The sequence below is a fragment of the Dermacentor silvarum genome, chromosome 3, assembly GCF_013339745.2.
Source record: "Dermacentor silvarum isolate Dsil-2018 chromosome 3, BIME_Dsil_1.4, whole genome shotgun sequence".
Taxonomy (NCBI): domain Eukaryota; kingdom Metazoa; phylum Arthropoda; class Arachnida; order Ixodida; family Ixodidae; genus Dermacentor; species Dermacentor silvarum.
The window spans coordinates 233,770,891-233,792,790 of NC_051156.1; the positions used below are offsets into that span (position 1 = coordinate 233,770,891).

Consider the following 21,900-nt stretch of genomic DNA (forward strand, 5'->3'; position numbering starts at 1 on the left):
CAAATATTTTATACAATACTGAAAGCAATTAAGCTAATGGGCCTAGAATTGTTCAATTCTTGAACATCTCCCTTCTTACGCATTAATATAATGTTGGCATTTTCCAGCTCTCTGGCACACGTGAAGTTGTGAGGCATTGCGTATGAAGGGCCGCAAGCTTTTCAAGCTTGCTATCTACCCCATCTTTTATTAAATCGACTGTTATTCCATCTTCTCCAGCCGTTTTTCCCCGGGTCATGTCTTGCAAGGTCCTTCTAACTTCACAGATAGTTATAGAAGGAGCCTCTGTATCCTGTTCATCACTACTGCCAGTGAAAGTAGCTTGACTGCTCTGGGTACTGTATAGGTCAGTATAGAATTATTCCGCTGCTTTTACTGTCATCGAAATTGCTGATGATATTACCTTGCTTATCTTTCAGTACATACATTTTGCCCTGTCCTGTGCCAAGATTTCTTCTCACTGAGTTCATGCTGCGTCCATTTTTTATTGTTTCCTAAATCTTTTCCACGTTATAATTTCGAATATCCCTTACTTTCTTTTTGTTGACCAATTTTGACAGTTTATCGAATTCTATCTGATCTCCTGAGTTGGACACTTTCATGCTTTGTCGCTTTTTGATTAGGTTCTTTGTTCGTTTGGGAGAGCTTACCTACTGGTTGCCTTGGTGCCTTACCTCCCACTTCAATTGCTGCTTATGATATCAGCCTAGTTACGGTTTCATTCATTACCTCTATGTTATTCTCATATTTCTGTTCTAAAGCTGCATATTTGTTTGAAAGCACCAGCCTGAATTGGTCTTCTTTTACGCTTACTGCTTCTAGGTTGGCCTGTTTCTTCTTGACTAATTTTACTATTTCTCTTCAAATTGAGAGAAATCCGAGACCTCACTCACCTATGGTCACTGCACTTACCCTACCTAACACTTCTACATTCTTCACTATGCTGGAATCGGCTCAGAGTACGAAATCTATTTCATGTCATGTTTCTCCATTGTGCCTGGCTTTTTCAGGCCTACTTTCTGTTACTGAGCTTCCTGAAGAAGGTATTCATTATTAGGGGTCGATTCCTTTCCGCGAAATCTACCAACATCTCTCCTCTAGTGTTCCTAAAATCGATGCCGTAGTTGCCAATTGATTGTTTCCCAGCCTGCTTTTCTCGCACTTGTGCATTGAAGGCGGCCATAACTGCAGTATGCTGAATTTGCACCTTTCTCATTCCTAATTCAGCATGTTCATAAAGCTGTTCTATTTCTTCATCATCATGACTCGATGTTGATGCGTACGCTTGTACTGTCTTTAATCTATATCTCATGTTTAGCTTGGTTACGATGAGTGCTACCCTCTCGTTAACGCTGTAGAATTCCTCAATGTTGCCAGCTTCGTCATTATGGTTTAGAAATCCTACCCCGTGTTCTCTCTTATCTGGAAGACCACTATGTAGCAGAGGACGTGGCCGTTGGTCAGTACTATATAAGCCATACCGGTTCTTCTAACCTCACTGAGGCCAATAATATCCCACGCAACGCCTGCTAATTCCTCAAAGAGCCCTGCTAAGCTGGCCTCACTCGAGAGGGTTCGTGTGTTAAACTTTGCCAGCTTAAGTTTCCAGCGGCGGCATGTCCGCATCCAGATTTTCTCAGCAACCTTTGCCGCGTCGCAGGTCTTAAATAATATTTTTATTAAATAATAACATAATAAAAGAGATATTAACAGGTTGATAAATAATAACATATTGCAATTTACGAATTGCAGCTGGTTAGTTCGCAAGGCGTATTCACCTAACGAATTTTCAGGATGACACGAGTTTCGAGTGTGCACGAAATTGTGCGAAAAAGTGTGCAACAATATACATGGGCGTACCAGTTACTTTTGCGCGTCAATGCATAAAACGGCGATTTGTTAAAGAAAAGTAAGTGAGACAATAGTGCATTTTTACAGCAAGTGTCATGGTGCATATCTCGAAAGCCGTACGATCCTTAGAATTCCTTCCAAAGGAATATTTTTGCAGCAAGATAGGGACAGCGAATAGCAGTAGAATCTCGGTAAACGGAATTACCGCTTAAACGGAACAGCGACATTTATGGTTGGTTCGTTTTGCATAAGGCACTGCAAGCAAAAATATAGTTAGACGGAAACACATTTCTTCCAACCAACTTCAGCGTGAACAGGATCTAAAATATTGCCGACAATAAAGCTGAGCAGGCAATCTCAGCGGCATTAATTGCGACAAGCACCACTGCTTGCGCCTTTCCTTAAGGCGTCCTTAAACATACAGTCACTCTAACGTCCGTGTTGCCGGAAAAAAAAAAGTGTCCGTCGAATTTCGAGAAAGCATGAGTCAACGAAGCTCAACTGAGAACCATCGTCTTGTGTTGTTTGCCCTGTTCTCATACGTCACTATACGAGAAGATGACTGTTGTGTCAGTGTCTGCACGTTTGGCAATGGCGGACTGAGCGGCGACTGCGATTGATCGGGCGCGAAGGCAAACTGTGCCGCCGATGCCGGCGGGGGGCATTTTTCTCTCCGCTCGTCGTCTCGTGTGTTTGCTCGGGACCGCCCCGGTTCGCTACTCCAGACACGCCACTTCATCCCGCTTTCCGTCAACTGCGATCACTCCGATGGTCTCTCGTTTGCATACGAGGTTAATTCGGGTAAAAAAAAATTAAAAAAGACCCTGCGGAAGAAAATGCTTGGCGAATCTCGCGCGCTCTCCGTGCACAAACGGAGCATGGGTCGATACGAATCCATATTTGCGTCTGGCGAGTTGACTTCAGTTCTGAAACTGCGATTTTTTTTATATATCTCGCTTTTACCTCCTACATCTACCATCTATACCCACCAAGGTGCGGGGGAGAACTCTGAATCCTCGAACTAGAGCAAGGACCAGGACGTGGCCGTTGTGAATAAATATTTGCTGTTCTTATCATGTGCAGCCGGCAGCAGCCCGATGCTTACTTAACACAGATACAGGCAGCACGCGCTATTTGTGGCTTTCAGGTGAATGAGAAAAGAGCAGGAACGTTTTCATCACAGGATCAAAATTTGTTTATGCAGAAGCTATGCGACGACTGATGAGCATTCCGAATACAATTTGTTGCAATCCCAGCGTACCAGGATACAGGAACGTACGACGATGCAACTTTATAGTCAGAGATGCCGCATCGCCTCTGTTGCAGGTTGTTGACATAAAGTAGGTAACTTCATCACACTTACTGGGAAGAGACAGACAGAGAGAGAGATAGAGAGGAAAAGGCAGGGAGGTCCGTGTTGCCGAAAAAAAAAAGAAGCACATTTCGTTTGCTTATACGCAGGGGGAAGGGAGTTAGGAAATGAAAACAAAAGAAAGAAAGGAGAAGAGAGAGAGAACGCCTCGCTTCATCCGGAGGTGCACATCCAAAATATACAGGCGCTCACTGAAATCTGTCGACTTAAGGAACTGCAGAAATGCACGTAATCGTTTTCTCGGCTTGTGAGGCATGCGTCACGTCACAAGTAATTTAATTTGCCACAGAGAATGATCTTGAGTCTGTGTGATCTAACATTCGATGGAGTAGAAAGTGCCGGTAGTCATAGCGGGGGTGGTCAAGATGGTGTTGGTTCATTCTCGTAATGAGCCAGGAAAAGACGGGACGTGAAGGATACTTTTTTCTGTCCTTCTTCACGCCTTGTTTTTTTTTTTGCGCTATACCTGGAACAGATACAAAGGGGACGTTTGCTAGATTTGTCCCAACCGCTACGGTCACACGAAAATGTGCCATTCATACCAACGAGGAACGAATGCAATGAGCGGTGAAAAAAAAAAAAAGGCTACGCGTAACGTTCAGAAAGACAGACAAAGAGAGACCAAGGACACAGCCAATGATCATGCAGACGCCGATGGTGAGAAGCTGTTCCCTGGCCCCTTGCAAACACAATAATGTGGGCCGTGAGCCGAGAGGCCAAAGCGCTGGTTGAATGGCCCGTGGTGCTTTGGTCAACCTTTAAATGCGTAAGTTTCTGTGGTTACCCAACGAGCAAACTGGCGAGAGTCCGTCCGTCCGTACTTCGCGTAAGACGATCGCTTTCAAGATAGAGTCAGCAACAATGGTTTACCACTACAGTTGCTCACACTTTGAGTGTGTTCCAATTCTGGCCAGCATCGGAGACTGTCTACGTAGACAGCTAAGGAGACAGCCAAGACAGCTTCGAGGCCATGTAATGAACGCGTTTCGAACCGTCTGAATGACGTATGAAAGACGCGTCTGCGACGAGAAGCCACCTCGCGGCGACAAAAAAAAAAGTTGAGAAAATCACGCATTATTACTGTATTTTAAGTCCTTGCGTCTCCGATCGAACCTACGATAAACACGATGTGACTTGCATTAAGGGCGTAGGAAAGCTCGTCTACGTTTTCTTGTGCGCAGAAGACCTTCCGGTCGGCTTTCCAAGCATCCTGCTCAGTCGCCATCTTGTTTCGACAGGAAAGTAGCCTGCATCGTTTCTGACTTCGATGGTGTCTTCGCGAAGCTGTCTACTTTGACGCCTTCGTCAGAATTGGAACGAGACTTAAGATGGCCGCTGTCCACTTAGCCGGCTACTTTGCCGTCTTAGGCGAGTATTGGAACACAGCCATTGTCTTACATTCCTTACAAATTTATTTCTTGGAATTTTGAGAATGACAGCCCACAAGCAAATGTCTTGAAACAAAACACCAGCAGCGCATGCCTTTTATGTTAAATAATCTCAAACTAAATATTAAAACTGCTAAACAAAAAATTGACAGTCACTTAACGCTCAGCCAAAGAGGGTGAAGGCGAAAGCCTGCGCGCTCAAGAGACATTCATTAAATTACCTGAAATTCTCATTCGAATGCATCGTTATTTCTTATTACTTGTTTTTTGAACCAAAGGTCGCGGGTTCGAGTGCCTAAATTGGCGCTACCTTAATCAATTGTGCCTTAATTAACCTCGCCCTAATTAACACCAAAGGTCGTGGCTTCGAGTGCCTTAATTAACTGTATATTAATTAACTATTTCTTAATTAACTTCGCCTTAACGCCAAAGACTCCCCACATAAATTCGAAGGTCCTGGGATCAACTGGCTTAAATAACTCTAGCTTAATTAACACGGTGACGACGGTGCCCCGCGCACCATCAAAATTGTTGCGTGAGCGTTGCTTGCTTGACCCGCGCACCATCAGAAGTTTTGGGTGAGCGTTGCTTGATTACTCATCGAAGACGATGACGACGGTGACCCGTACAGAATTACACTTGTTGCGTGAGCTTTTGCATATAACTACACCGAGTCGACACGGTTTTCGCTCAAGGACGTTGAAGGTCGACTGAACAATGAGACATTAAGGCTTTAGCCTTAATAACATTATAACAGAAGATCGGCCTACACAAGAGGCCGCGTATCTACCAGAAAGCGCTAATTCGTGCACAGCGTCCACCGCCAGCGTTTCCCGGTAAACATTGCGGTTGCATAAGCTGCAGTTGCCGGGAAGCGTGAGAAGCAGTCAAGGATCTTTGAATGCTATCGCGTTCCACTGTTTTCGCCAGCTGTGGAAGAAGACGTCGATGAACGCGCGAGCAGTGGCACGAGCGCGAGGGGCAGTATGGAAACGCTGGAATGATCAGCAGCGTCGGACCCAGCTGTGAAAGAAGACGACGACGAATGCGCGAGCAGTGGCACCAGCGCGCATGGAGGAAGGAAAAAGAAGGAGGGAGCATACCGCAACGCGATTGTCGCTGACAGTGGTGGCCCAACACGTGATGAAAACGTCAGAGCACGGAGGATACGTGAGAGCGCGCGGTAGGCTTTAGTACTCCCGTTTGATTTTTTTAATACCCATTCGAAACTATTTGCAACTCTTGAAATAAACAAAACCAAGAACAAGGGAAAAAAAACAAAGCAAGGAAAAATCTTTTTTTCTTCCTGCATGTGAGCAGCTGCGCGCACGAAATAAAAACTACCGGTAACCAAACATCTCGGCAAATCTCGATTCTCCGTGATCTCGACGCAAGAGGTCACGTGTTGGGCCGCGACTGCTGGCTACACGAAGCGTTCGCTTGCCAAGGCTGGCTGCGTGACGTAACGCCTCCCTCCTATATATTTTTCTTCCTCCATTCGAGTGCGTCTCTGTGACCACGTGACGTGTGCAATCAGGCACGCACTAGGCACACCTTTAGTAAGCTGTGGAGCATCAGTGGCTTCGGATCGGAACATCTTCAGCGCACCTGGCACCGCCATCTGCAGTAGTTTGTTTGCCTCATCAGTTCACGTTGCGCCGCCTTCCACAGGAGGTGTGTCGCCGCAGTCGCATTTACCGTAATGGTACCAAGACGACCGCATCCGCTGAGCAGTGGTAGGATTACCAGCAGTGTTCAGTGTGAACACTCAACACCACGTCGTTACTACGTAATGCTTACGCATCATGCAGATAACTCCCTGAGGAGATCCTAGGTAATTTTTTTTTCAAGTAGCGGGGTGGGAGATGCGACTAAGCGGCAGACAGCCGATAATATATTTGAGACAAGGAGGAAGAAATGCAGTAGGACAGGGCATGCGATGTGTAGAGCCGATAACCGGTGGTGTCGGCGCTAAGGTTAGATTAGGATATTTGTAGGCGCAGGATGCAGTAATCTGACGCAAGGAAAAGGTAATTGGAGATTGCTGGGAAAGGCCGTAGTCATGCATCACATAACGTAACATAGGATGGTGATGGTGATCACGATAATGATATATGTAACTTCCGCAAAAGAAAACAATGGAACAGACACCTATTGAGTTAAATTTCGGCATTGTATACCTGGTGCCATGGCGGCTTGCTTCGCTTTCTCTTCTGTATCGCAACTCCCCCTCCCGATATCAAAGAAACATATATACGCGAGGAATAACTTTAGCTTCATCTGAAGAGCATAGTTTCATGAAATGGTTGTGTAAATATCGGTTGCACCAGAGCACTGTTGTAGAGGGAGTAAAAAAAATCATAGCCCCTTTCTTAAAGAAAGACGGTTGAACACGAAGCTTTCTCCCATGCAAACTGAATCACAGTCCAAAGCCAACGACCACGCAACGAACCCAAGAACTGCCGAGCGACCCGATGCGATGCATATGTGATTTGATTGCTCGTTTATGATTGTATTTTTTGAACGTTGAAGTTGAATGAAGACACATTTCGTTAAGTTGCATAGCCCTTATTTTAGATCATGTAGCCGTTGATTACACGCACACGCTCACACTTTCACGGACGACTCTACACTTGCACAGTATTGTCTTGTGACCGCTGTAGTAGACGGTAAGAGGCTCTTCCGTTGCCGATACACGGGATCGGCCTTACGGGCACGATCGCGCTCGCGCCTACGTTCGCGTATGGCAGCCTCTTCGTCTGCCATGCGCTGCACCCGCGGCCTGCCCATGGTGACGGCCGTGAATGCATTGCGTGACGCGCGTAATGCAATGCAGGTACATACAGTTAGTCTGAGTAGCGTGGCGTTGCAGTTCCCATTGTTCTTATCGGTACAACTGCGAATGTAGACTGTAGTGTTCTACGATACGTATGTCGTGCGTCGTTGTTCTATTGCGTGCGCAGATGCACAGCCATTGTTCTAGTGTGTGCGCAGATGCGCAGATAGTTCCATTGTGTAAGTTGGCTTTTCTGCAGTGCGTTTTTGGCGCTCACGGACGAATCAGTGAGACAAAGAAAGCTTCGCTTTAAAACGCGCGCAGCGGCATTGCTGTGAAATCCCGCTATATTTTCGGAATCACAAGTCGCCTAGCTTGCACAATTTCCTTACAGCCTACCACCGCGAAACTTTTTCTAGCACACAATTTACGAAAAAGGTCAACTTCTGCGATACTTCGCCACTGTCTTGACGATTTGGCGACCGTTAAGCCGGTCGCACGGTGAGGTATTCTCTGAACCTTTCAAACTGAAGCGGGATAAATTGGGTTCTACGGAATATTGCTTTTTATCTTTTTTTCCAAGTGCCGTGATCTGCAGTCTTTCGTAGTATATATAGGGTACTTTGCATATAGAACCCTGCACGTTGCGGTGACACGCATGACCGTCTCGTTACGTGTTACAACTCTACGGGAGCTTGAGTGCGGTACTACTTTCACGGAACTGCAAGTAGCCGTTCGCATCTGTCGCTCAACGCAGCGTTTATTTCCTTGTCCCGTCAACTGAGCGCCGTTAATCCACAATTCTATAGTACGCGCCCTATCCGCTCGTGTTCCTTGTGCCGGCCATTATGAGGTTTTATTGCGTTCCACTTTTATTGCAATAACAACAATATGGACACTCCAGGCGCATTTTTGCCGTCGCCGTGATGTTCCGTATAAAGTCCAAGGGCGATAACATCGTCTCGGCGCGCCATATGCTGTATGTGCGAGTGAAAGCATACGAGGGGGAGCCGACGATGGTTACTTAATCTCGCGCGCACAAGGGAGGAAAGCAGGGAAGAAGCACACGGTCTTCCGACGCGTGCAAGGCACCGATGGGAGGGGCGGGTGGAGGGGGTATCTTTCAACTCCGGCGGCGGCTGCTGCGTATGGAGCGGTGGCGCGCGGCCGCGCGACCCCTATCTTGAAAGTGATCTGCGACGGGGACAGAGTCCGCCGTGCGCTGTGTTTTCGCCGCTTCGCGTTGAAGCGAGAGGCAGCACGAAGGTCAACTGGCTCGCTGCTGCTGCCGCCCTTCCAGACTCCAGCATATTGACAGCGAGTTTCCGCGCTCATCGAGTGAGATGTGTTCATGTTTCCTTGTGCGCGCGTGACACCATGCTTGTTAATTGAGTTAGTAAGCGAATGCTTACAAGTTTATACGGCCGATAAAGATTCTGTCCTTACTTCGTATAGCTGTCTACTAGTTTGCTATTGCAATCGATGCTCCGCGTTTCGGGCGAAACTTAGACATTTTTTGTTAACACCGCAGGATTTGCACGGTATAGAGATTTGGCAGCAGTTACCGTGCTCTCAGTGTGCGACCAAAGCTAAAGTTAACGAAGCTGGACTAGTTCGATTACAACTGACATCAATTGGAAGAAATCAATCAAAGCGAAAACACAATGAATGAAGGCACCTGCCGTGGTTGCTCAGTGGCTATGGTGCTGGGCTGCTGAGCACGAGGTCGCAGGATCGAATCCCGGCCACGGTGGCCGCATCTCGAAGGGGGAGAAAGGCGAAAACACATTTAGGTACACGTTAAAGAACCCCAGGTGGTCCAAATTTCCGGAGTCCCCCACTACGGCGTGCCTCATAATCAGATCATAGTTTTGGCACGTAAAACCCCATAATTTTAATGAATGAAGGCGACACAGGCACTGGCGTCGTCTTTATTTCATTCTGCAGGTCCCTTGTTTAAATCAAGGCACACGGGTCAAGCATAGCCCCGCATAAATTAAATGCCTGCAACGCCGTCATCCATCACTGTGTCGCGATAGGGGCCCGTTTATATATATAGGGTAGTCTCCGAGATGCCCGTAATACCTCAGGCGTCTAACATATGGCGCAGGTTTAAGGCATAGCCCAGGCGCACATACATCATCTTATCAAAACCCAACAGCTCATAATAACCCAGACGCGACTTTAGATCGTGAAACGCTGTCAGCCATCTTACCCCTATTGACCCTTTTCGCGGAGCAGTTTGTTTTAGAGAAACGAGATGGCGCTCACGGCGGCGCGCCATACCTCTCCTCAGCGACCGCGCACGAATACGAAACCATTACTGCTTCTACCTTGCTTCTGCGCGATTAGCTGTCGGAAATGCAACTGAGTTTTCGCCAACACACTGTGCTCCAATCATGCTAGATTGAATCATGTGGATGGAAGACGTGTGCAGTAGTTGGCTGGAAAGATAGTGACTGGCATGTTAAGGAATGGAAGGAATCTGTGTGGCCAAGTTTGCGGACCGCTGCTGCAACTGTCCGAACGTGTTACCAGCACTTCGTGATGTACGGCTTTCCTCGAGGATACAGAAATTTGCTCATCCGCCAACCTTGTATCGCTAACCTTCAAAGAAAGGGCTCCATCCCCAGAACGTCGGCAAGAGTGAGTACCACTCGTTAAACAATGACAAAGGTCCTTGTCATTAAGTTTCGCGCACGTTATCTATACACATCTGTCCCAAATGGCAGGAAAACTTACGCCAACTCTATCGCCGACGTATCAAGAATAAGTGGATGGGCGCACACTTGAATATATGCGCACTGTATACGCACAGTAAATGACGGACTACACATATGGCGCTCGAATGGTCGAAGCTGAATGTTTCGTAACGGTCCACAAGAATAAGCGAGTGACTAGCTGTAATATACATTTGCTACAAGGTATTACAATGTACAAAACAGCTACGTTTCAAGCACTGTGCAAAGCAAGAACAAATCTATCGGAAATGAGCACACCCGCGAGCGATTAAGCAGAAAATAATCAGATAGTGGCCGCACCGAGGGACTTCACTGAGTCAGAAACTGACAAGCCACTGCTTCAAGATATTTGCCGAATAAAGAACAAAGAGCAAAACACGCTCATCCTGACTGAATTCATGAGCGGAATGTTTGGATAGCTTGGAATACATATTTAGCCCCGCTTTTAGAACAAGCACCATATACGCTGCTTGCGCCGTTTAGACATAGCTTAATCAGCTCCGAAAGCGCTTTTGCATGTTCTCTGAAGCTGCGATCAAAGCTTCGTGCCGTCCACCTAGTCACCGTCTACGATATCTCCGAAAACAGAGGTTTTCTAAGCCGCGCCGGCGTCATACACTTCCATTGTAAACAAGGAGGCAACGGGGGCAGTTGAGGCAAGCAATGGACGCGTCACCACGTGATCAAACATGGCAGCGCCCACGGGATCGCCGCGAACAGAGTCAATAGCCTTCTGATACAGCAGATACCCACAGATAGTCTTGTTGGTACATTTTTTCATACAATTTCGGTTCGGGTTAGCTAAATGACCTTCTATTTCTACAACGCGTTAAACGAGTAAAACAGTATAGCCTATATAACTTTAATCGCGATACACTGATTTCACTTATTGCGATTAGCCTACCAAAAAGCAACGCCAAAACGTTTTCCGTCGGTGGCACGTCAAACCAGCGTGATTGTGTTCGCTGCCAGCGCTTTCCGCTCGAGTGGCCTCAACAAAAGGCGCCTGCACCGACTTGGTTTTGGCGGGAAATCTCTTTGACGCCCAACCCTGCACGTGGTTATTTTTTATTTTGATTCTTTTAGGCCGCGCCTTCGAGGCTTTGTTCGATGGCCCTTCATTTCTGAGCCCGTCTATTGGCGCGTGCGCTGTCCATCACCAGGAAGGAGGAGCAGAATTCGACCTTTTCAGACATCTGGGGCGTGGGTGCCCGCGGCCCACGCATGTTTGCTTGACATCCTGCAGGCTCACTCACAAAGAGCCCCCAACGACGTATTATTGAACGCTATTTACTTGAAGGCGTGGCCGTCATATCTGATTTGGCCCTATAGCGTTCTTTAAACATATAAACAGAAACCATACACCCTATACTTGGGCTATCTTGCGGAAACACAGCCTAATTTCATGAGCGAAGCGGCTTCTTTTTAGAATTAGATTTTTTTAAAATTAAACGATACATTTTCAAACTGCCTGCACGCGACCCATAACGTGGCGAACATTTCGTGAAAATTTAAAGGGACACTAAAGAGAAGCCATACATCAGTTTAGACTGACAGGGTACTCTTTCGAAACACCACTGTCGCTAATTTTACGATAACGGGTTGATCATTAGAAGAGATAATGAAGATCGAAGTTTCCATTAATGAATTTTGCGCCGAAACCACGGCGCCAGGACGTACACCCGTGTGCAAAAGTATACGGACCACAGGGTCGACGGAAAAAGTGAATTTCTTCGTAATTAACGAGCGTAAACTGGAATTAATGGGTACACTGAAAAGTTCGCAATTACAATTTTGCACTGCAGTCCTCCCTTTCAAGTTGCTTTCAAAAGCAGAGGAAAAAATCGGCTTTATCGCGCAAACCCTGGTCCGTATACTTTTGCTCACGGGTGTACGTCACGAATTTCAATGTATATTCTTTTTAGTATTTGAATCGTTGCACCTCAATCAACGTTCTTGAAACTTGCCAAATCCAGTCTTTGGCTCCATTATATAACGCCACGTATGGTCCATCCTCACCGATAAAAACATTAACGAGGCCCTAGCAGACTTCGCAAAAATCTATGACGTCATGGCGAGCCAGTGCGGGCACGTCAAGGTGGCGTCACCACCTGACTTTCGTTCTTCAGCACTTCCTGGCTTGCCACGTACGCCTCCTGTCACGTTAGCAGTGGCTTTTTTGGGGGTATTGTAGAACGATAATCTACGACTGCCGGTCAACTTAATTTTGTCTTTAGTGTGCCTTTAAACTCCGCTTATGTGTGCCATATTCAATTCTCCCACGACACCGAGAGAAATAACGATCGTACAACGCGTTCGGGGCGATGCATTGAGCAATTTAATGCGAATGCCGCATTTACACCAGACGCAGCCAACATAAACAGCGCGTTCGCCATAAGGTTCTATCAATTTTAACCAAACTTTAGCGTATTAGGTTGCGTTGGTTGTTTCATTGCGTAAATCTGCAGAGCTTAGACCTTCAACGAGCACATCTGTGTCAGACGACGTTGCACGCGCCTTGGCCGCAGTAAGCCTACGGTCCCCAAAAGACCACCGTTCCCGTGTCCTATAAACAGAGAACACCTAAAGACATCAGTGTATTAGGCCGAGAAAAAAAAAAAAAAAAAGAGAAACGTGCTTTCTAGTTAGTTCGACGTAGGAGACGCTGCTTTATCGAGAAACCCTTATCGTGCCCTTAAGCACGCATAATCTTAATTGTCTGTCTAATATATGGCAAAATTGACGTGTATATTTGTGCTTATCTGCAGATAAAAATTGTTGAAAATCTGCAAGAGTCTGTTTCGTCACACAACTTTGGTTCGCTAATGTCCTTTCTGCGTATACTCTGTTGGTGTCGTTAAAAACCGGAAGCTTGCCAGGGTTCCTGTTTTTAAACAGAAAAAATCGTTATACCTATAATTAGATTCGTTATATGTGCGTTCTCTCCAGCGGCGCGAACGCCGGCTGCTGCCATCCTCCTCTCCAGGCGCCGGATCCCTCTCCCGCCGCCGCCACAGGAGCAGAGAGGGCGGTAGGAGAAGAGGAAGGCTAGTCCTAAAGCCCCTCCATCCACACAGTCACCGCCGCTTTTGTTAGGCAGCGCGAACCTTTCATGTGCGCCGCAGTTTCCTGATTCGTCGCTCACACCACTTCCGCTTCCTCATTTTCCGCTTCCGGATTTCCCACTTCCGCCTAGTTCCGCTTCCTAAATTTTCACTTTCGTTGCTGTTTCACGCTCGCAACTCCAAATTTACGCAGCAGTGCTTGACGAGGGCTGACGTTCGGCCTTGTTAGTATGCCGTTGTAACAGGTAATGACGCTCCCGAAAAGACGGAGTAAGGTCGCGTTTTGTTCTGCCTGTTCGTGCCCATCTTTTCAAGGACGTCTTCTTTCTGGGGTTTTACGTGCCAAAACCAGTTCTGATTATGAGGCACGCCGTAGTGGAAGGCTCCGGATTAATTTTCACCACCTGGGGTTCTTTAACGTGCACTACAACGCAAGCACAAGGGCGTTTTTGCATCTCGCCTCCATCGAAATGCGGCCGCCGCCGCCGGGATTCGATTCCGCTACCTCGTGCTCAGCAGCGCAACGCCTTAGCTGACTGAGCCACCCCGGCGGGTTTTTCAAGGACGTCGCCTCCGCTCTGAACTAGAACCTGAGATGACGTAACTTCCGCTTGACGCAGGAAGCTGAGGGGATGAGTGAGAGAGGAGCGCGGTGGCGGAGAGTATAGTTGGCGGTACTTAACCTGGTCGGCAGGAAAGGGGCTTGAGGCTGTCCTTCCCGAGCGCTCCACCACAGCAGCATCTAAAACCTTCGGACCCCCAAAATCTCTCGAGCGACAGCGCGTGCGTCTCAAAGAGTTATAATAGTTGGGCGTTCGGAGAAGAAAAGTGTCCTACGTGTCCAACCACCACGAAAGCAGTCGACCGAACAAGACAGAGTTCTTTACTCTAAAAGTAAATGAGAGATTTTGCGGTAGTCGAAGAAATTAGCGCTGGCTCGGTTTATGTCAAATCTGTATTCCTTTCTTTGTAACTCGTGCAACATTACCGCGCAGCGGTCGTATGTACGATTACTACAAAAAAAGTCTATAATTTCTGTTTTGTTATAGGAGAAATAGGCACAAATGGGAAAAAATAACTCTATTGTTATTTGTATCGCTCTTCTTTTTTTTTACCATGGAAAAGAGAAACTAAGAGAAACGGAGCAGTCGGCATCGACCAGAGGCCAACATTTCTTAAGCGTACAGTAAATAAATAAATAAATAAATAAATAAATAAATAAATAAATAAATAAATAAATAAATAAATAAATAAATAAATAAATAAATAAATAAATCCGTAAGTGCAGAATTCATTTGCCGTTCAGGCGCACGAAAAGCTCGCTTCTACCTTCAACTATAGGATTTGCCCTATACCCAGGACCTGAGTCAGTTCATTTGCTATTTTATGTGCGTGGCTTCTGAGCGCCGGTCTGATCGAAAAGCCTGACGTGCGTTTTCGTTGGGTGCGTTTTCGACGCTCTCTTGCCTCTTACAATTGTACCCGAATGTCAGGAACGTTTTCGAGGGGCCCAATGATAAAAATACACACGCATAACCACTGAGTCGACAGTGATTGGCTCTAACACCGTTAACGACTCTACGACACCGTTCCCTCGCAACCCTTGCATACCGCGTGCCGCGTGGCGAGAAAACCCTCTCTCGCAGCACCTGCGTGCACATTCTCTCTCTCTCCTTTTTTGTCCAAGAGACACCACTGAGCCGTAGTGCTAGTGGGTTCTTGCTACGGGCCCTTCAGCGCGCTGCCGAAGAGTGCTCTTTAATTAAGGAATTACGGTTTTTTTTGAGGAGAGGAATCGATACTTCAAGATGGCGCCGTCCGGAGTGGGAGCTTCTCGGACTGACGCAGTCGCCCTTCGCATTTCTCAGTGCTTTCCTTTCCCGTTCACGTCTCCTGCCTTGGCCTGACTTTTTTAGCGAGAGACGGATTTTTCTCCCATTTCTCCTCCCTCGCTTCCTCTTTCCGTCCATTCAAATTTTGTCTTGCTTCTTTTCGTGTGCGTTTCGATATCCCTCGTTCGACGCCGTTAGCTCTCCCTTCTCGATTTTGTTTTTCTCCCGGTTGTCGCAGCTTGGTGCGTATATATGTACTTTCACGTCGCGCGCAGAGTGGACGAGTCGTTCCTTCCTGGCTGGGCTGGTGCTTCAGCAAATGTATGCGCGGGCGCCTTTCGCATTTCAGCGAGATAAGAAAAAAAAAAAAGAATAACACAGACATATACGCCAAGAGAGGCAGGAAAGAGAAGCAGACACATGAGGCCCTTTATCTTCCATTTTTCTTCTTGACTTTTCTCTTTTTCGTTTCCCTGTCCGAGCGTTCGAACGGCGCGCTGGCGTCAGCACGTCGGATTCGTGTCTTTCGCGAGAGAGGCTTTAGTTAACATTTTGTCACTGAATGCGACTTGTGGCGTAACACTAATATTTGCATATTTCGAAGCTGTGTGCCAAGCTGTTATATTCCTATTTCCTTGCGTGCTCCAAAGCGTGCGAACGCGTGCACGCACACAAAGGCGTGTAGACACAAAGGCGTGCAGCCTGCTACACTGAAATGGGGAGCTGAAAAGAGGTCAAAATACCTGACGGAGGATGATGAGGTTGAGGGGGGGAAATGAGATCAGTATTTACACGGCACACCACTCCTATACTAAAGTTACCTGACGGCACTCTTTCTGGCCCGTGAACTGACCCTGCAACAACAGCAAGACATAGAAACGCAAGGACCTTCTTGGAACTGGGATTTCTGAATTTTACGTGCGCTGGACACATGGTAGTGATTGTGTTGCTACAGGCCCAACACGTCTCCGGGGAGAACACTCAGCACGCGTTAAATTTTTCACTAACCCTAGTCAAGCGCACGTCAATTTCTCCGCTGACGCCAGCGCTTCTCATTCCCCTACCGGAGCAAGGCGAACTGGTCAAGTCAACGAAATCCGGATCAACTTTCGAAAAAACATCCCTACCCGCCGGGGTGGCTCAGTCAGCTAAGGCATTGTGCTGCTGAGCACGAGATCGCGGGATCAAATCCCGGCCGCGGCGGCCGCATTTCGATGGAGGCGAAATGCAAAAACGCCTGTGTGCTTGCATTGTAGTACGCGTTAAAGAACCGCAGGTGGTCAAAATTATTCCGGAGCCCTCGACTTCGGCGTGCCTCATAATCAGAACGGGTTTTGGCACGTAAAACCCCAGAAAGAAGAAGAAAGAAGAAAAAAACATCCTGACGGTAGATGCCAAGAGTTCAACTATAATAGAGAAGGTAAAGACTATTCCTACATTAAGCGGAATTCCCGTCTGTTCCTTTATTACTTACGGGAAGGAGTCAACGACTGGTGTAATTTCTGATGTCGACCTTGACATCAAGAATGTGGACCTCAGGAATCTACTGAGTTCATCGGTGCACATTCTTGAGATTCACCACTTGGGGAACTCCCGGTGCATCAAACTACTATTTGCTTCGTCAACTTTGCCAATGACAGTCAAAGTGGGGTACGTGATATACCGCATCCGATCATTCGTTCCGAGGCCTCTGCAGTGTCGGAAACGTCTCAAGATTGGTCACGTAAGCGCTGTGTGCAGAAATCAAGTGACTTGCCAGCGTTGCGGTGTGCAACAGAATACCGCAGTCTGTGATGCACCTCCATTGAAATGTCCCAACTGTCCTGGCTTTCACGAAGCAACGTCGAAGGATTGCCCGAAGATGCAGCAGGAAGTTCGTATTCTCCGCAAAATGGCAAGAAACAAGTCTTCCCATAGACAGGCTGTTCAATCTGTTCGCCGAGACAGACAACACTCCCGTAAGAAGTGCCATCCAATGACTTCAGAAGAACTGGATTGTGGGGCGCAGGGGCCTCGACAACCTCTGCCTGTACCGGCATCGAGGACGGTAACCGCGCCTACTGTAAATTCCGGATCTCCGACAGCACAGGGCGAACATTCTTCGCCCCTGGGTGGCACAGACACGGAGTTGCCTTCGCTGCCCAGTAGATCCACGAACACGATACCATGCTGCAGTGTTCCTCTACGTCAAGAAGTGGATTCTAGGGCTAGTAAAGCCGATGACCTATATAGGCAAGCAAGGAGCTGAAAGGAATGACAAAGAAAGCGTTGAAAAAATGCTGAAACACCTGGTAGAATCAATGCGTGTGATTCTCCGGGGTCTCCAGACTCCGGCCGCTAAAGGCGCCGTGCATGTCCTCGCCGTACTGGAGCAGCTGATCGCTGCTCTTCACATAATTTAATTACCTTTCCCGGCACCTGTGCTGCTCACGCAGGAGAAGCTTCTTCGCGACGAGTTTTTGTGAACTTTCAATTGTATTCGTGACTCCGTCCATGCTTTGGGAGGTAGATGACACTTTTGAATGACCTTTTTGGACTTTGTTGATAGCCATGAGGATTCTGAACTTGCCTTTACCGTTGTACATCCTTACCGATGTCATCATCAACCCTCATCCAGCCTTTATGTCCCCGTTCCCCCCTCCCCCTGTGCAGAGTAGCAGGCTAGAGCATGCTAGCTCAGGCCGACCTCTCTGCCTTCCTTCAAAGAAATTATCTCTCTCTTCACGGGTGGTCTATGACCTCCGAGATTTGCGCGCGCCGACTGGTTTTTCCTGCCGGCGCGCTCAATTCTCCGAGGCCATCGGTGGTTGCGCCCGTCTCATCAGCTTATCGCTTCGCTATCCGCACCCCGCAGCTATTCAATTCACGTGAAAAGATCAACACTGGTTGAAGAAGGGACGTCTCTCGAGCTAGTCTTTCAACAATGCGTCGTGTCTTCGTCGATGGAACAACTGCCACGGACGCTCGATGGAAACATGTAGCCATGAAATTGCTAAGCAAACGTGTAGAGTATGATGACAGGAGTGGAAATGTTCAAAAACGAGAGTGTTTATAATTTATACTTGTGTTATCCACGACGATAGGGGGGGAGGGGAGGGGGGTGAAGCGGGGAGGTGCAGCTGATTCTTTCAAGCGGTAATAAGAATACGAAATACACAAGAGTCCTCACATGTAAGAAGGGCCTGTCAATCCCAGGGGCCTAATTTTTCGTGATAACAGAAAGAAGAGATACGCTGTTTCGATAATTGAAAAAAAACAGCAATAAAAATTTAAAAAGATGGTCAACATAAAGTGAGTTGTATCAATAGACTTTTATCCGAACTCATTGCTTTCATTTCACATTTGCTCTACTGACACAATCTTCGGAGGCTAGCGTTGCGCTGCTTAGCACGAGGTCATGGTTTTCGACTCCCGGGCATGCCGGCCGCATTCCGCGAGATTTATTGCAAAAAAAGCTCGTGTGCCGCGCTCGGGATGTGCGGTCAAAAACACTAGATGGTGAACATATACAGGGTGTTTGAGCGAACACTTAAAAAAAAAATTAAAGGTTGCCTTTGGCAGAGAGCACAATTCTAGTACATGAGCTGGTCTACTCGATCCAAGAGGCGGACATTACTTGCACCAGAAATTGAAATGCGTAATCGACTAATTAACATAAATCAATTAATTAAGTTTTTAACTAGTTACCTCATGGCCCATATTACAATTTACAAATTCTAGCCGCGGAGTTCATAACCATATCCAATTGGAACGAATTCTCAGGATGACACCAGTTTCGAGATATTAATTCGCGAACTTTGCGGATAAATTCACTGGCGTTACAGTTACTTTCGTGCTTGAATGCATAAAACGACGTTTTGTTAAGGAAGTAACTAGAATGCTAATGCATTTCTCCGCAAAGTTCGTGAATTAATTTCTCGAAACAGATGTAATCCTGAGAATTCGTTCCAAGTAGAACCGCCTTGCGAACTCCGCGGCTAGAATTTGTAAATTGCAATATGGACCATAAGGTAATTAGATTAAAATTGAATTAGTGCATTTTTGTTAATTAGTCGATTATGCATTTCAATTTCTCGAGCAAGTAATGTCCGCCTCTTCGACTAGACCAGCTCATGAACTAGAATTGTACTCTCTGCCACAGGCAACCGTTAAAAATTTTTGAAAGTGTTCGCTGAGACACCCGGTATACGGAGGCTTCCACTAAGGTGTCCCTCATAGTAAACTTTCCAGCTTCTGGACGTTAAACCCCACAATTTAACATAACCTAACTCACACTGCTGTGCACTGGAAGAAAAACACAGCTTTATGCGTATTTATCACATGCAGGATAAAAGAGAAATATTGCGTGATTGATATGTTCATTTTTCCTACAGATTTCGGGAGTGCGGAGAGCCTTTAGTATGCGCCACACATTTCCAAAACCACTTCCAGTATGCAGCGAACTACATAAGGCGGCCCAGCTCTTGCGACGAAGCTGTTTTGTATGCCGCCGTATGGCTGCATCAATGCGGTTATACAGAGTCCAGTCGGTGCGTCGTTTAGAGCGCTGTGCCCGCCTATAAGCGCGGCGTCGACATGCGCGGAGCCGCAAAAGCTTAAGATCGGGGTTTGGTTTGCCGATACTTCGTCGTCGTTGTATTGTAGCTTGTCGTAAACATTCACTCACCCGATTGAACAGACTGTCTTGAGATGGTGCCTCTGAGATAAGCTGACGGAACTTATCCCAGTTTGTCACTGTATAGACGGTAGTCTCTCGGCCCGCAGTATGTGTCTCTCGGCCCGCAGTCTCTCGGCCCGCACTCCCGAAATCTGCAAGAACCCTACGGCTGCTTTGTGCATAGCGACTGGCCATTCACCAAAAGTTCTAGCGGAGGCATTTGCAGACCTTTTCGGCTCTCCTATGTCCGGTGACACCACAAATTCCGACCTTTCTTCTTTGACAAGTCAGAGTACCATGACTGCTTTATACGGTCCAGCGTGCCAGATGGACGAGGCAGACTTCACTCTTGAGGAACTACGACACGCACTCAGCCTCTCCAAACGCCGCACTGCCCCAGGTGAAGACGGTGTGACGTATCAAGCATTACGGAACATTGATAACAGTTTTCATGACCGTATACTGGACGAGTATAATGAGGTATGGAGAACTGGTGTAATCCCTGCTGAGTGGAAATCGTCCGTGATAATACCAATTTTAAAGCCCGGGCGCCCTGCACGACACCTCAAGTCCTACCGGCCGATATCCCTAACATCAAATGTCATCAAGTTAATGGAGCGAATGGTCCTGTTTCGTCTAGAAGACAGGCTAGAGAAGTTAAATTTTTTCCCTGATGTGATGAGTGGTTTTCGTCGCCGCCGTTCAGCTCTGGACAGCATTTCAGACCTTGTCTCAACGCTTGAATGTGCTAAAGGAAACAAGCACTCCGCCTACATGCTCTTCCTAGACGTAAAGCAAGCTTTCGACTCGGTTCCGCATCAGGCGAATATTTTCGCTCTTGAAACCGCGGGAATTTCGGGTCGTCTGCTTCGCTTTGTGTGCAATTTCTTATCGGAGCGCCGGATGAAAGTGCGTGTTGGAGCAATAACAAGTGAATCCCGCACTGTTAAGTGCGGTGTCCCACAGGGCAGCGTTTTATCGCCGCTTCTGTTTAACACAGTACTCGCCGCGCTTCCAAGTCGCTTGCCTCGAGACAGTGACCTCCCTGTGAGCATAGCTATCTATGCAGATGATATTGCTCTGTGGATAAGCGGCCCTTCGCACCTTGGCCCGCGGCTTCGTGCAAGCCTGCAAAGAGCTCTGAACGCGACTTCGGAGTACTTGGGTGAAGTTGGCCTGCAGATGTCACCTGCAAAGTCGGCTGCAATAGCATACCACCCTAAACAGCGCGCTCGTCGAACAATGAGCCGACTGTACCTTGACGAAACGCCGATAAGCTGGGTGCGACAACACCGTTATTTGGGCTTAATTGTGGATGATCGCATCTCTTGGCGTCCTGCCATTAAATTCGTACGACACAAATCGCAGTCCATCCTTAAGTATGTGGCCGCCTTGACTGCTAGAGGTGCTGGCTGTGACCAAACAACGGCTCTGCAGGTGTACCAATCATCTGTACTCTCAGGCATGATGTATGCGCTTCCATTCCTGAACGTCCCACCTAGTTTGATGGCCCAACTGGAACGTGATCATCGCGTTGCCCTTCGAATAATGCTGGGATTACCTCGTGAGGCGCAATCAGTTCCATTACTCACTGAAGCTCATCATTTACCTCTAAGGCTACAAGCAGACCAGAGAGCTCTATTTCATATAGAGCGTCTGCACCGCGCATCGAATGGTCAAATGCTCCTTGATCGTCTGATTCACCGCCCGTTTTCTCGCATTGGAAAAATGGCAGCATTATTTATGAACATTACTGACATTTCTGAACATGATGCTTCAGTTACGCCTTCGCCGCCGCAAGACATCACCAAACACGTACTGCCCATTTACCTTACAATCCCTGACATACACAAAAAGTCTGATATGCCTGTTTCGGCTATATTCCAATTGGCTCAGTCGCACATGTTCGAGAAATTTCCAGATTACCTTCAAGTATTTACAGATGCATCTGTGCACAGTGACGGTCAAGGCGCCTCTGCAGCTTTTTTCTGCCCTTCAACTGAAGCACGACGTATATTTCATATACCCCATCCAGCCTCGTCAACAACTGCGGAGCTAGCAGCAATTAATGTTGCACTGAAATACGTGCAAGAGGAGTTAACCACACCGCCGAAGATTGTCATATTTACGGACTCCCGCGCTGCGCTTAGCAGATTACAACGCAGTCAGGTTGATTGCCCAATTGTGCGCAGCATTACAGACTCTGCCAACAAAGTTT

At 47.3% G+C, this 21,900-nt stretch overlaps 2 protein-coding genes across 2 annotated transcripts in view; both read left to right on the top strand.

Moving 5' to 3' along the window:
• The window catches only part of LOC119446871 (ras-like protein family member 10B), a 91,313-nt gene that overhangs the window by 17,819 nt on the left and 51,594 nt on the right, over positions 1 to 21,900 (top strand). The window lies entirely within an intron of this gene.
• LOC119446876 (F-box/LRR-repeat protein 2) overlaps positions 17,823 to 21,900 on the top strand; it is a 402,862-nt gene continuing 398,784 nt past the window's right edge. The window contains exon 1 of the mRNA XM_037711456.2: positions 17,823 to 17,828. The gene's annotated coding sequence lies outside the window, so the exon portion shown is untranslated. The remainder of the gene's footprint in view (positions 17,829 to 21,900) is intronic.